Source organism: Diadema antillarum, unplaced genomic scaffold (genome assembly GCF_040938485.1).
Source record: "Diadema antillarum isolate AM-2024a unplaced genomic scaffold, OU_Dant_1.0 seq00000133_RagTag, whole genome shotgun sequence".
In the NCBI taxonomy this organism is placed as follows: domain Eukaryota; kingdom Metazoa; phylum Echinodermata; class Echinoidea; order Diadematoida; family Diadematidae; genus Diadema; species Diadema antillarum.
In genome coordinates, this window is record NW_027271210.1 from 1151383 (window position 1) to 1166110 (window position 14728).

General features: G+C 37.3%; 1 pseudogene; it reads right to left on the bottom strand.

The window, feature by feature from the left end:
- Positions 1-14728, bottom strand: part of LOC139727496 (dystrobrevin beta-like) — a 111497-nt pseudogene that overhangs the window by 66375 nt on the left and 30394 nt on the right.

A 14728-nucleotide genomic window follows, 5' to 3' on the forward strand; every position in this document is an offset into this window, starting at 1 on the left:
GGGGGGGAGATCAGATACCTATTCAGATACTTTTACATAATATGCATATGACAGAGTGCAGAGCAATTTATTCAAAGATGAAATACTATGATTACAGAGAAAGAATGTGCATTTGATGGTAAAAAAAAAAATAAAAAAAAAGAATCTGCCTCCCAGGATCTGCTTTGCATGTGACAACTAACAGCATGAATCCATCACTACCACTGGCAAAAATGTTTCAGGAAAAACAGGCATAGAAAGAGGGTACAGGACGTACTAAAAGACTATTTGAACAAAACAAAATAATTGATCCCCATCCTACCCTTCCCATTTAGTTTCCACCCCCAACACCCCCCCCCCCCCCTCAAAAAAAAAAAAAAAGTAGAAGAAAAATATGAAACTAGAACCGGAATTTGTCAACACTGACAAATTAGGTGATCCGATCTCTTCGAAAATCAATGATTTGAGTCCTGATCCCAATAGGCATGACCATACCGGTTTCATTTGTGTCGAGGAGACATTGGCCGTGTGATGTTTGGATTGTCATTTAGAAAAGGAAGTCAGACTTGCCATCTTTGGTACCGAATTCCGTATCCACTAACGAAGATACAGACTGAAGTTTATTTGACCTTTGACCCCACTTTGCACACCCAAGATGCCATCTGAGCAAAAAGTGGTTATTTAGTGAAGTGATTTTTGTAACATGCCCTTTGCGTGTGCAAAATATGGGAAAGACAGGACATGTATTCACCAAGATACAGGATGAACAATTTGTGACCTTTCACCCTAATTTACTTACCCAAGATGGTGTCCGATCAAGTAGTTGTTATTTTATGAAATAATGTACGTGAAATGAACTAAACATGTGCAAAATATGGGGGTGATAAAGGCTGTTTTTCTTGAGTTATTGCAAAGAAGTTTCAGAAAAAAATATCATAAAACATCGAAGATAAGCTTTAATTTCAACCAAGTTTTTTGACATGATGCCGACGTCGTATGAAGAAACGAATTGCACATTACAATAGCCCAAAGTCTCAGCTACAACATATTAAAATCTGGGAGAAATTCACCGAAGGGTAAGTGAGCTATAGTTCTCGATAAAGACAACCATGTCAATTTTCACATCTAGAAAAATTCCCTCCCATAGAGATAATACGTCATAACGAAGATAAAGAAAAAAAGTACATATGACCTTTGACCCCACTTTGCACAGACAAGATGGCATCTGAGCAAAAAGTGGTTATTTTGTGAAATGATTCTTGTAACATGGTCTTTGCGTGTGCAAAATATGGGAAAGAAAGGACATGTATTCACCAAGATACAAGATAAAACATTTATGACCTTTGACCCTAATTTACATACCCAAGATGGTGTCTGATTAAGTAGTTGTTATTTTATGAAATAATGTACTTGACATGAACTAAACATGTGCAAAATATTGGGCTGAGAGAGCTTGTTTTTCTTGAGTTATTGCAAAGAAAGTTGCAAAAAGAAAGGAATATCTCAATACATCGAAGATAAGCTTTAATTTCAACCAAGTTTTTGGACGTGATCCCGACATCAAATGAAAAAATGGAGGTCACATTCACGATAGCCCAAAGTCTCAGCTACAACATATTAAAATCTGGGAGAAATTCACCGAAGCATAAGGGAGCTAGTGCTCGATAAAGACCGTCATGTCAATTTTCATTTCCAGAAAAACTGCACTCCCATAGAGATAACACGTAAACTGGTCAAATTTGACAAGATTACTTTCAATCCATTTTTACGAGGTGATGCCGTCATCCAATCAAAATTGTGTTATACATTGGTGAAAGAGTATTTAATAAGCTACATCATACTGAAATCTGGGTGAAAATTGGCGAAGGATTAGTGCGATACGCTCGAGTGAACTTGAAACTTGATGACGTCATTTTGAAAATTTACTTTTTTTATTTTATTAAGAAATTTGATATCTTTTAATCATTTTTTCAGCATCGCCAACCCATGAAATGACATGTACATCTCATCAGCTTTCAGAATATAAAAAGAAAATGGGAGGTCACTGTCCATCCTGACGAGTAATATCGGATTTAAAATTGGCAGTTTTTTGGCATTGTTGCACTGTATATCGCCATTGACGCGCGCGCGGAATTTCAACTTTGACGGGCTCGTATGACGTCATATTGAGTCGGATTGACTTGAAACTTGGTAGAAATATTCCTTGACATTTCAGGCATCTGATCTGTGTAAAAAAGGTGGAAATTTCTATTGCATATGAGCTGTGCGTGCGTATATGCGCGCGCGCGTACGCGTCCGTCCAATTTTTTCAATTTTTCAAAAAATGCTCCAAATGGTCTGAAACGTGTGCAAAAAAAAATTTGAGCTCGATTTGAGCATACAAATATTTCAACACGCACGTACGCGCACGTTTCAAGAGAAAATGTGAATTTTGAGAACATGAGTAGAATGCGCATCAGTTGAAATATATGTGACGTAAATTTCATTGAAAAACTCTATTCCATTAATGAGATATGATTGAGAATGTGTTTTCATATAATGACGTCATAGTGACGTCACGTTCGACCAATCACAATGATACATTAGATTTGTCGTCTTTGGGACATGATACATATATGGTATGAGTTTGAAGTTGATACTCTGAGTACTTTCTGAGTACGTAGATACACAACTTTTGTCCAGAAATAAAGAAAGAAGAAGAAGAAGAAGAACAAAGAATCCGTACAGATACAGAAGGTGATCCGAGAGGATAATCGGATCACCTAATAAAAACAGCAGAAATCATCAACTCACTCATTTCAGCTATAAGCTGGCGTCTGTCTCCCATACTCTTCTGGGATGCGTCGTCAAGACTTCCGTCCATGGAGACGCTCAGACCTGGCGCAGAGAAAGAGAGCGACAGATAAAATGGATTGATCTACGGGACAGAAGATGTTCACCACAGACACTCATTTAATCATGTGTGAATCACGCTAATCGCAAACCGTATGATAGTTCAGCCAACGACCAGCAAGATTACATCACGTGTGACGCAGGCTTTTGATGATGGTGTTTAAAGCACGAAGTTACTGCAAACCTATCTTCTTCATTTTAGTACATCATCAGACAAACTTTCAAACAGCACATAAGCATTCATTGCTATTCCCTCCAGCAGCATACATGTACAGGTACATGTGCTGTTTACATTGACTATACTCTCTTTTCATAATGTACAGTACAATGTATTCATTTCATCTACTTGGGGTTGGGTTGTTTTGGAGGTTCTCCTTTTTTGGAAGGGGGGGGGGGCGAGTGAGGAGGCAGCAGCAACATACAGGTACCTGTACAGTAGCAATAAAGTTTGTACCAAAAAAAATGTTTTACAGTGTAGATGAGTGCAATAAGGATCAGATTTCAAACCATAATTCCAGAGTCTGAGGCACTGTCATGGAAGAGGTCTTGCAGTACATGGAGGATAGGCTCACATACCAATTATTCAAAAAAACTCTTGAAATCTGAATCATTTGTGAATATTACAAGCACTAAATATTAAATTCCTTTTCTCAGTTTTCACTTGTTCAGAATATTATGTTGTCAAGTGCTCTGATATTGTGTTCCACATACCACTTATGAACCAAATGAGTATTTTCTTATTCCATTTTTTTTTTAATAATCACACTGCCTCGTGGCTCTTTTTATTCATAAATTCAATTCAGTTCAGGCATATTCTGTTCAGCATAACATTCTATGTTTTACATTGTTTTTCTGCAATATTGATTTGTTAAAATTCTGTAAATGGGTCATTCCATGGGGTTGGGTCTTCTCTAGATTTTCATGTTGTGTAGGGAATAAAAGTCATATTCTGAAAAATTTATCAAATAATTGTCCGTGGTTTGCAGTTATTCTTGGAGAGAAATGTGTGAAGAATTATTTGATGAAAAAAAAAACAAGCCTGTGTACAAATGTATTTTGTCTATGACTGTTTCACTCATGATGTCCCATGGTTTTTTGTGGTTTATGTTGTGACATAAATATATGCCATTTTCATGGCAATGTAAAACAGGAATATACAACCTTTCAGCATTATGCCTATCATAATTAAGAGAGGCAAGGTGACTTCTACAAAGACTATAAGGCACATAAACATTTGTAACAAAATAAGAACACCAGAGCATCTTCAAGCAACCTCATACCTATGTTACAAACGATGTCCATGGCAATTTTTGTTGTAACATAGGTATAGCATGGTTTTACATACACTTCCAATCATAATATGATTAGAAACTTTATTTCTATAATGAGATTTATATTTCAGGAGTATTCTTATCCAAAAATTAGCATCAAAATCCTCAAAATAAACGAGAAAATACGGAACATATCACTGTACTTCAGTGCGATGTCCGGCCTCTTCGTGTAACGTAGGTAAGGAAAGACGCTCTCGCGATAAAAAGAAGAGCTACTAACTTCAGCAATCGTATTCATGTCACTGGCAGTCCTCCCCCAATGGCAGAAAAACTACTCACAGCCAATATACACCTACCTGGACAGCGCAAGATCTGTTTTTCTGCCGTGGTCCATGTAACGTAGGTACAGGAGTTTTAATGTTTCTGATGTCAATTGGTAAGCTTTTACGCTATTTTATGAAAATAATAACATTTGTCATATTCTGTAACTCTATTAGAGGAAAAAAAACGACATCTATACCTCTGAACTGGCCAAAAATACTGTGGACGATGATACTGTAGTCCCACATACTGAGATATTTGTTACAGGTTCATGTTCATAATTTTGATTGCCAAATTTTCCGTCCATGCCGGTCTCTGCAAAAGGAGCATATATTCCTCTCTTAGAAAACCATACAAAAGTATATCAGTGTATCTTCACTGCAATATAAAATTGTTTTACCTCCCGATTATTGTGAATTTTTGGACTCTTTTGTCATTAGGTATCTACCAAGGTAGACGTGCTAGAGTTAGTATTAATCACTATATACTAGTTGGAAAACGTAGATGTCCAGACTGCATCTGAACTAGAGAAATAGAGTTTGCCTTATTTTGCTGGTGATATTGAGGGAACTAGGAGCTGTGAAATTCTTTCTCTTTAACAGATTTACTTCGAAAATGTCAATGTTTTCCTTCCAAGATTTCACTGACCTGTTAGATGCTCTGATGAAGTTGTTAACATTTCACAAAGATTCACCATTTCCATTCCATGTTCACCCAAGTGTGAAGTCTCAAAGCTAAAATGCCAGTGTCCTATTCAGTTTGGGTGGGTAGTGGGTAGGAAAGGCTTCAATAAAATTATGAACCCCAATCAAAATTGGACTATTATTGCTCTATACTATCATTCAAAAAGAGGGCGACAATTTCGATGGGGGATGAATATAAAATAGGGCCTAGTATTATTTTGGGAGTCTATTAAGGACCATAACCGTAACCGTAACCCTGACCCTAGCCCTAACCTTAGCTAGGACACTGGGGGCAGCAACCTGCCCTTCCTACAGTGTAGCTTGCATCTGAAAACAAGTTTTTAGCATAGAGTATGAAAATGATATTTTCCTATGTTTTGCATGCTATATTATTATTATTAATATTTACATCATTTTAAGCATAACCCATTTTTTTTTTCAATTTTGGTGGGAGGTACACATGGAACTCTATCTAATGGGTATGCCAAGAGGTAGAAATGTAAGCAAAATTGTTTAAATTATTTAATTCCATTCACAAACACACAGATACATCAACAGGAATATATAGTCAACCCCGACAAAAATTTTCTTTTATTTTTTTTATTCTATTTCTCTTTACACCTTTTGTTCAGTTTGTCGGTGAATCTGCCATGGCTCCTCCTCTACCACCGCTACATGTTAAACTACATGAAAGAGTGAAAAGGACACATCCACAGCACTCCACAAACAGAGAGGAAGCCGACAAAGCAACACCCAAGAAGAGCGAATGTAACAAACTAGACAAGAAGAAAACTGCACAGAGGGAAAATGGACAGAAGAAAAACAAAAATCGAGGGCTAAATGGACATTGGACAAAAGAGCAGAAATTAATTTCAAACAAAGAACATGGAGAAGACAAGAAGACTTGTCTGATTTCTCTTTATTAGTTTTCTTAGTTAGTTGACAACTAGTTGATGATGTTGTTAGTGTATATTAGGTCAAATTGTGTAAAGCTTCACTTTCTTCTTCTTCTTCTGATTAAGTCTGCCTTCTTTCATATCAGAGTTACAAAGAATTGAAGTCTGTGTAACATAGGTATGGTTCCACAGGTGTGCAGTAGATATAATTCCAAAGAACTGTTACAATAGTGTTATTTGTGGGAACATACATAAAGTCTATATGTGTAGGTTTTAACATCTCGCACCACAATAAAGGAAATCAGTTGATATGTCGTAGTGTACCTATGTTACAAAAACATACTGTCTGTGTAACATAGGTAGTACACCGTGGGCGAGGTTGTTGTCTGAAAACCCCTGATTATAACAATAAAATCATGTTTTCACTTGAATACCCATACAAATCACTTGCTTCAATTGTGGTGCTTTTAAGAATATTGTCATTGTGTCACTCTTGATGAAAAAGTTAAACCTTTGATTGAAATTGTTAATGGTTTGTAGAAAAAAACATGTTAATAAAAGTGGCTTGCAGTTGACATCAGAACATACAATCTTACTAATAATGATCTCATGCGCCTGTTAAATAACATGTTGATGTGCTATGGACGAAAAAAACGTGGATGTGTTCATTGTTATCATTTCAGAACACAAAATGATGAAGGATGTCAACAAATGAAGTCCGTGTAACATAGGTATTTTGCCATACCTGTTTACCCATGCTGACTGAAAGTGTGCGAAGTAATAAACAGATTTCTAGTGGAATATGTTGAAGAACGGGAGTAACAAATCAGGGGGAAAAAGGAAATTTCAATTTACCCAACTTGAATTTTCAACTTGTATGTCACAATTTCAGTCCCAACCCCATGGAATTACCCAAATACATCTGCTATGCAGTTTTCCAAACATATTATATATTAATATGTATTTCTGCCTGAGTCATCAAGTGGCATATTACCTGATATTCCGTGGAAAGAAAATCAACATTGCTACATGTCCTTTTTTAGGCATTCAAAGAAAAATACATATATTTTGCCTGCAATCATTGCCATATCTGAAAGAAACTATCAAGCAATAACAGCCCTCAAGGCACATGCCTACATACACATCCAGAGCTGCTGGGGTGGGTTCATGGCACATTACCAATAAACAGAACAAACTGTCATTAAACTACAAATTTAAAATCATTTTTACTCATGGCTGATGCAGAAAATGTACTTTACTTAACTGGTACATATGTATTTTAATATAATCCACTGCAAGTCGCAAGTCAGTCACATTGACTCACATTTATAATACACAAATTGCCTTTTTTTTTATTACAAGGTCTAGCACAATACAGTGAATCATCACTTTATCAACAGATACTCTTGACAAATTTACAACCATAGTGGGCCAAGTTCACCCATTATTAAATATTTTATATTCTATTAAAAGATTACATGTTTGATACAAAGATGAATGATCATACCTGTATTTAACAGTACCGGTACATCATAATACAATGCAGAAATTTGTAACAAAAAATGCTTTAATGTACAGTAAACCTAAAAAGCACTGTAATCACTAGACACTATCACGTACAGCTGTATATTATGTGATCCCTGCACTTAATTTTGTTACAAAGCATGATATACTGGAATGTAAAAAGGTTTTTAATGGTGGTACGCATACAGTCTGGTATTTGATACATTATACTCAAATTACATGCACACAAACACATACTGAGTACACACACTTGCATAACTAGCAATTGTATGTCTTGGTCTCCTCAGATTACATTTTGTAGCTTCACGTTCTTGCCCTCTTTAGATTACACTCTGACCAAATATCTCAATATTAGCTCTGCATTGCACATGACATTGTACAGTGTACGATGTGCAGATGTACACTGTACATGTACGGGGCATCAATGCTGCACAGGGCAAGTTTGTTTACAAAGCCAGGTTTACGGTATGCCAGCATTGAAGATGATGAATTAGAACCATGTCAGCTGAATTGCTGGGGAGAAGGCACGCAGCCAGGGCAGGACTGTTGGCTAGCCTGACTCCCAGTCTGACAGTTGCATTTCCCACATTGACAGCACTCGCATTCTAAAGGGACTGCGTATCTGCTGTCATTTTTGCATACAATACATTCATCTTCGCAAATGACGAGGACACAGACATTTTAGCAAGATGTCGAAATTGAGGCTATCGTAAATTATGCATTATCACACATGGAGACAATTTTGCGTCTTGTTATAAAATCTGTGGTTCAACAATACTTTATAAAGTTCACCAAAAAAAATTAAACCCTCGCAGAAATAACAGCTTACATTGTATACAGTAACATGTGTACAATTGTTTCGTGAAGGGACTTGAATAGAAATTGGTTACCTGTTGCTCCTAATGGTATTAAGCTGGTGCATTCATAGGTTGTTGTTGAGGGTTCATTTTTTTCAATTTTGTCACCCATGATCGATACTTAAATGCAGACATGTACACGTACTTGTATATTCGACCTCATACAACTGTACAAGTTTACACAATCTGTTTCATATTAATGTTGCAGCACATCCCTATCATAGAGTAAAGTCATACGTACAATATGTAATATTTGCAGCAGACTGTATCTGGACCAATCAACAGTAGTGTTTGCACCATAACTATGAGTCCTGACTGAAATAAGTCATTGATGGGTTTAGATGTACTGAATATGCCAAATATTTCGCAAGGTTTTTATTTTTGCGAATTTCAAGAGTCCAGTGCTATTCGCGAATTCTAAAGACACGATCATGAATTAAACCATTCGCGAAATAGACTCGCTAAATATATGGCGAATACAGTCATTAACAGAAAAAAGGGGCAGGAAAAAAATCTCAAACCTTTGCAATCAAAATCACTTTACTGTACGGTAACAACAAAAAAGAAAAACTGTAAAGTACACTGTACATCGAAAGTTTAGCATCCCATAGAACTACAAGACCCGAATACTTCACATAAAACAAAACAAATAATTTTAAAAACCAAATGGAGCTGACAGCAAAAAAAAAAACAAAACATTGAGGTCAAGAGCACTACAAGTATCTTAGGACTGCCATCATGGTGAAATGACATTGTCTGCATATGAGTACAAAATCCCAATGTCCTCATACTCACACACACACACACACACACACACACACACAATCATCTTGTGATGTCAGTTTGAGGCATGCCCTACTCCTAGCCAGTGACAAATTTGTCTTTTGACACCTCATTAGTTTCTACTCAGGGCTGTAGTCTTATTTCCAGACCAGGGATTCTTCAAACCCCCACGGCATACCAACGAGAAGTGGCTGCATTCCTACAGATTGTAGATTCATTTAATTTACGCAGACAAAGTAGCTGGACGTCAATCACAATCCAAATACCCCCCCCCCCCCCCCCCGAGATGTTTTGTGCTCGTTTAGATGGACAGAAATATCCCACTAATTGCAACTCTCAATAATTTCTGACCAAACTGAAATACTGTACCTACCAAAATGGCGACCCTTGTGTTCATGCACTGTTGCAACATGGACTTTGGATGGTATAAAAAAAATCTTGAGATTTTTTGCTCTGCTTTCAAATACATGCTGCAGTGTGAGTTATCAAGCTGCTCAAATTGTCACTTATAGTTCCAAAATAATTGTAAGAATTCTTGGGAATCAGATCGCAAATTTTCTGATCATGCATACAGTGATATTTTTATATCCACACAGGCAAAAATCTTAATATTTGGATCTCGGTGCAAAGCTCAAGATTTGTATCCTGGTAATTCGCGTCATATGAATTCAACTGCATGTATTGTACATGATACGTTCATGAGAGTGACTGGATCACAGTCCTAGATGATATCTAATCAGGAAAACAAAAATCATACAGTGTACTTGGAATAGGCTAATCCCCCAATGCCTCGAAAGTTGCTCAATTTCTCCTTCAACACAAAGACTTGGCTGACAGTGAAGTAGTAATTGACCATCAAAACTAGTACCAGGGTCTTTGTTGCTGTTGTTGTTTACTGTACTCGCTGAAATTTTCGCGTACTATATTTTTGCGAATTGCTACTTGGAGGACATTTTCGCGTGTTGTTAATTTCGCGGTTGCGAGGGTCTAACTGAACTTAGTTATTGCGCGTTGTTATTTTCGCGAGTTGTTATTTTTGCAGTTCAAAGGCGATTCGCGAAATTCGCGAAAATAAAACCACCGCAAAAATTTCAGCTCGTACAGTACCGGGGGGGTATTTACTTTGCACCACTATTTGATAAAGAGCTTGACACTGAACAGTGTTGGTACTGAACACACTGTACACTTACAATTTGTACAGCTGTACTTGAATTATCTGACATCACACGTAAAAACCATGATTTCTGAAGCATAAATGTTATATCGTATTTGCTAATGCAGATTTTTTAAAAAATGCACAAAAAAACTTTAGATTGTGCATTCAGTATTAAAAAAAATTTCCCTTGATAACGTACATGTATAGAGTGTGTACCTTGCTTGACACCCTCGAGCACATTCTCAGTGGACATCCGTATACATCATATGTGCACTTTGAATACTGTACATGCAGCTTGAATTCCTTCGTTTGTTGGTCATATACAATGTAGATGTCCCAGTGATAAGGAATCCTTCATAGATTTCTAAAAATAATAAACATACTGTAGGCTTATATCCTGGATCCACTCAGTGATCTGGATCAATACTAAAATTTCAACAGTGATCTATCAGGCATTCCTTGTGGATTATCAACTTTTCCTGAAAATGTAATCCAAACATTCGTAACTCTGAGTTACCTTGCAAACAGACACAGAAACAAAACAAAAACAAAAACAAAAAAAACATCACGAAAAACATCTCTTTGGCGGAGGAAACAAGCCCATAATGTGGTACAAAATGTTTGTCTGCCTAGGGCAACCATAGCTTGCTGTTAGAGTGGGTAAAACAAAAGCACAAACACAGAAACAAAAAACAAAACAAAAAAAAAACATCACGAAAAACATCTCTTTGGCGGAGGAAACAAGCCCATGTACAATGTGGTACAAAATGTTTGTCTGCCTAGGGCAACCATAGCTTGCTGTAGAGTGGGTAAAACAAAAAGCACAAAGCTTGTCTGTCATGATGACAATCAATCAATTCAGTATGTTAATTGAATATACAGTGTACATTGTACAGTGTACATTGTATTTGTAGTATCCTCATAATTTTTGGAGTTGATCAAGTTGCAAGTTCATTAAATCCACTGCCCATGATATGACTTGCAAACAATCAGCCACACAGACCTATTCGGTTTTTAAAAGCTACAAGTATCAATCAAAATCACACAGAGCCACTTCGCAAGCAGAAAGCTAATGCTGTACAATGTACATACGGCATTACAAAGACATGCCATTGTCATGCTGAGATATTGTGTGCACTAATTACACTATTAACAAAGCTCTCAGATCTCTATGTCTGGATCATTTGTATACTCAGTCCAGCTGCGTCAACATGTCAAACACCAGGCAATTAAAGCATGAAGGCTCCTCATTCAATACCCTGATCATTGAGCAGCTATCAAACTGACGGCAATGTTTCAACAGCCTAATTGCTGCTATTAAAAAGACGCCAATGTTTCCATTAGCCTAATCATCACTTCGAAACTGATACACTGTACATGTACATTTACATTGTAGTGTGTATGAGGCTTGCTCAACCTGCTGCTTGGCTATTAATGAATTCTATTGTCCATACATCTGGTGGATTGTGTTTCTGGAAATTGACAATTTCTGCAGGTATAAAATCAAGAGGTGAAAACATACAACTCAGACACATGTCTTGATGAAATACTTGCATATATTTTGATCTTCTATACAAGAAAAAAAAAGGCACTAAGGCAATGCTTTATCTGCATGCTATCCACATAAACAAAGAAGTTGTTGACTAAAATTAAATGTACAAAATGAGTGCAATAAACAGTACCACGACACTACATGTACCGTAATTAATGTGCATGATGTATCTTGTGTCTGGACAGAAAAATCACACAAAGACAACATTAAACTTGTAACTTTACTCTAGAAAATCTGAAAGCATTGGAGGGGGGGGGGGTGTCAAATTTGGATTCACTATTACTGGACCCACATATTCATAGCTGTGCTGGTAATTGGTATGCACGCAAACTGTTCTCGGAGTATTCAGTCTCAAATGCAAGGTTTTTAAATTGTTATTTTTGCTTCAGTATGTACACATACTCAGCTGTACTGCATGCAGGAATACATCAAAGGTGATTTTTATATCAAATGAGCCACGAGAGAAAAATGGTACAAGTTTCTAGGTGGCCATTGCAAGCATGTGTAGTGACATAACTACAACAAGAACAGTCTGGTGGCACAATACTCTTTATTGTCATTGACACTGTAGAAACCCAAGGTAAAACTTGGGTAAGCTTTTTGAGTAGTAACTTCCATGAGTTTTAAAGGGAACCTGAGAAAATGAATTTTACTATGCCTAACCTGGAATATATGCACAGAATTTGTAAACATCATGAAAGCAGGCTATTCAAATGTACTCTAACACGAAGCCATTCAATACCTCATCCTAAAGCACACACACACACACACACAGTAGAGCAAATGATCACACACGCACAATAGGGAAGGGAGGGGGCAGACCTCCGCACAAACTTGCACGCTACCCTATTTAAAGATGAATAACAATCTACACACTGTGCTTAAGATTATTTGCACATACCAGGGAGGGAGTCTTAAAAAAAGCCCTGGGTTAAAAAACAAAACAAAACAAAACAAAACACACACACACACACACACACACTTTAAAAGCAGTTGTTCACATCCAGTCTGCAGCACATAGATTGCTCTCCAGACAGACATACACTGTAGGACTGAAAGAAGACCAGCATACACAATCGGCTCTAACTGGGTGAAGAATGTCTCGAGGTGAATGTGAAGCTTGGCTTGAATTGGGCAGCCAGGACTGCAGCAAAAGGTGCTAGACACTCTGTACTGTGTTAATGTCATTGTACACACTAGGTATTTCGCGAGTCTATTAAAATCATTCAAGAATCGGGACTTCCCAACCATTGGTTTTATAGTTGATTTGTTCTGTTCAAAATCAATTTAATATTTTGTTGTGCTAATAAAGAAATGAGATATTCCAGGAAGAATATTTCCCACTTCAAAAGAATAATTTGCAGGGTCTGCATCTCAAATGTTTTGCAGGGGTGCAGTTGCGTCATGCATATGTTGTACATGTGTGAATGTCTGTCTGCGTACACTGTGTATAGTTGTTAGCGATATTATGTACATTGTATGTGAATAACTACTGGTATTCTATGCCCTTCTGGCAATTTGCATCGCATCCCTAAAAGTGACACACACGCGCAAAAGAAAATCTACAAGGTCAGCATGAAAATGTGAGATCTGAACTGTCACTTGAAACAGCATGTAAAGTAGCTCCAGCAGGGTGATGTGCATCGCAGACCACACACTCCATCCACACAGGCTTGTAATGTCAATTCATGTGTCTGAGTTGCATGCTTTGCCCGCCTTGCTTGTACAGGAGGTTTTGTTCGGAAAGGGAGAGAGAAAAAAATAATAATTGCCACATAACCTTGTGACCTTTCCATAAGTTCGCCTCCCCCTCCCCCTCCCATCCTCCTCAGCATCGCTCGATGACGTTCATTATCAGGGGAGATACCGGAAATTAGACAAAACGAACATCCAGTCCAAAAACAGACTCTCTTGAAGAGGGGGAAATTAATTGGTACAAGTAGGCCTACTCTGAAGCTGATAAAAACAGGCAATGCACACCGTATTTCGACAATAGGCGTACTTTGGAGAGATAGAAGGATCGGGAGAAAGAGATTATAAAGAAAGAGAGAGAGATAGGAGAGAGATGAAAAGAGAAAGAAGAGAGAGAGTACCCGGTACCATTTTGTACTGACACAATAGCCCGGTTTCACCGACATGTTTTTAATTCTGTGATTGAATGGGTCCTCTCTCCCTTGTCAACTTGTATGCCTATATGGCGTTGTTGATTGGCTCCATAATTACTGTATGTCATACGCCGAATATTTCGCAAATTTCGCCAGTCAGGTGCTCTTCGCGAAATTAAAGACACGCGAAAATATTGACTCTGATCCTGATGTGAATGTGACTTACGCATACACTTCTCCATCCAGTACAGGACTCCACGATCGCGAATTTAACCACTCGCGAAATTGTCAGGAATTCTTGATTCGCGAAAATTTAGACTCGCAAAATATAAATGGCGTATACAGTATACTACAGGTGCATCATACATGTACCTTACCCAAATAGCTAAGATGACTGAAATAGAAAAGAAAGTAACATTTCTAGTATGGAGTTTTTGTAACCCAAATTTCTTCCATGTGAAAAAGTTTCTTACAGTTTGGGAAGCAGATGTGTAATGTGTACACGTTGTGGGTGTACGTGGTAATGAATGAAGAGTTTAAATGCAGAAGCCCTACCTTTATCATCGCAACAGACTTTAATCATGCATCAAAGTATCGATTGTAGTTAATACTGCTGATCTGATTGTAAATTCGTTTGAAAACAGCTACAATTTGGAAAAAAAAAAGCATTTAAAATAAGCATTCAAGACACTTTAGAAAATGCGATTTC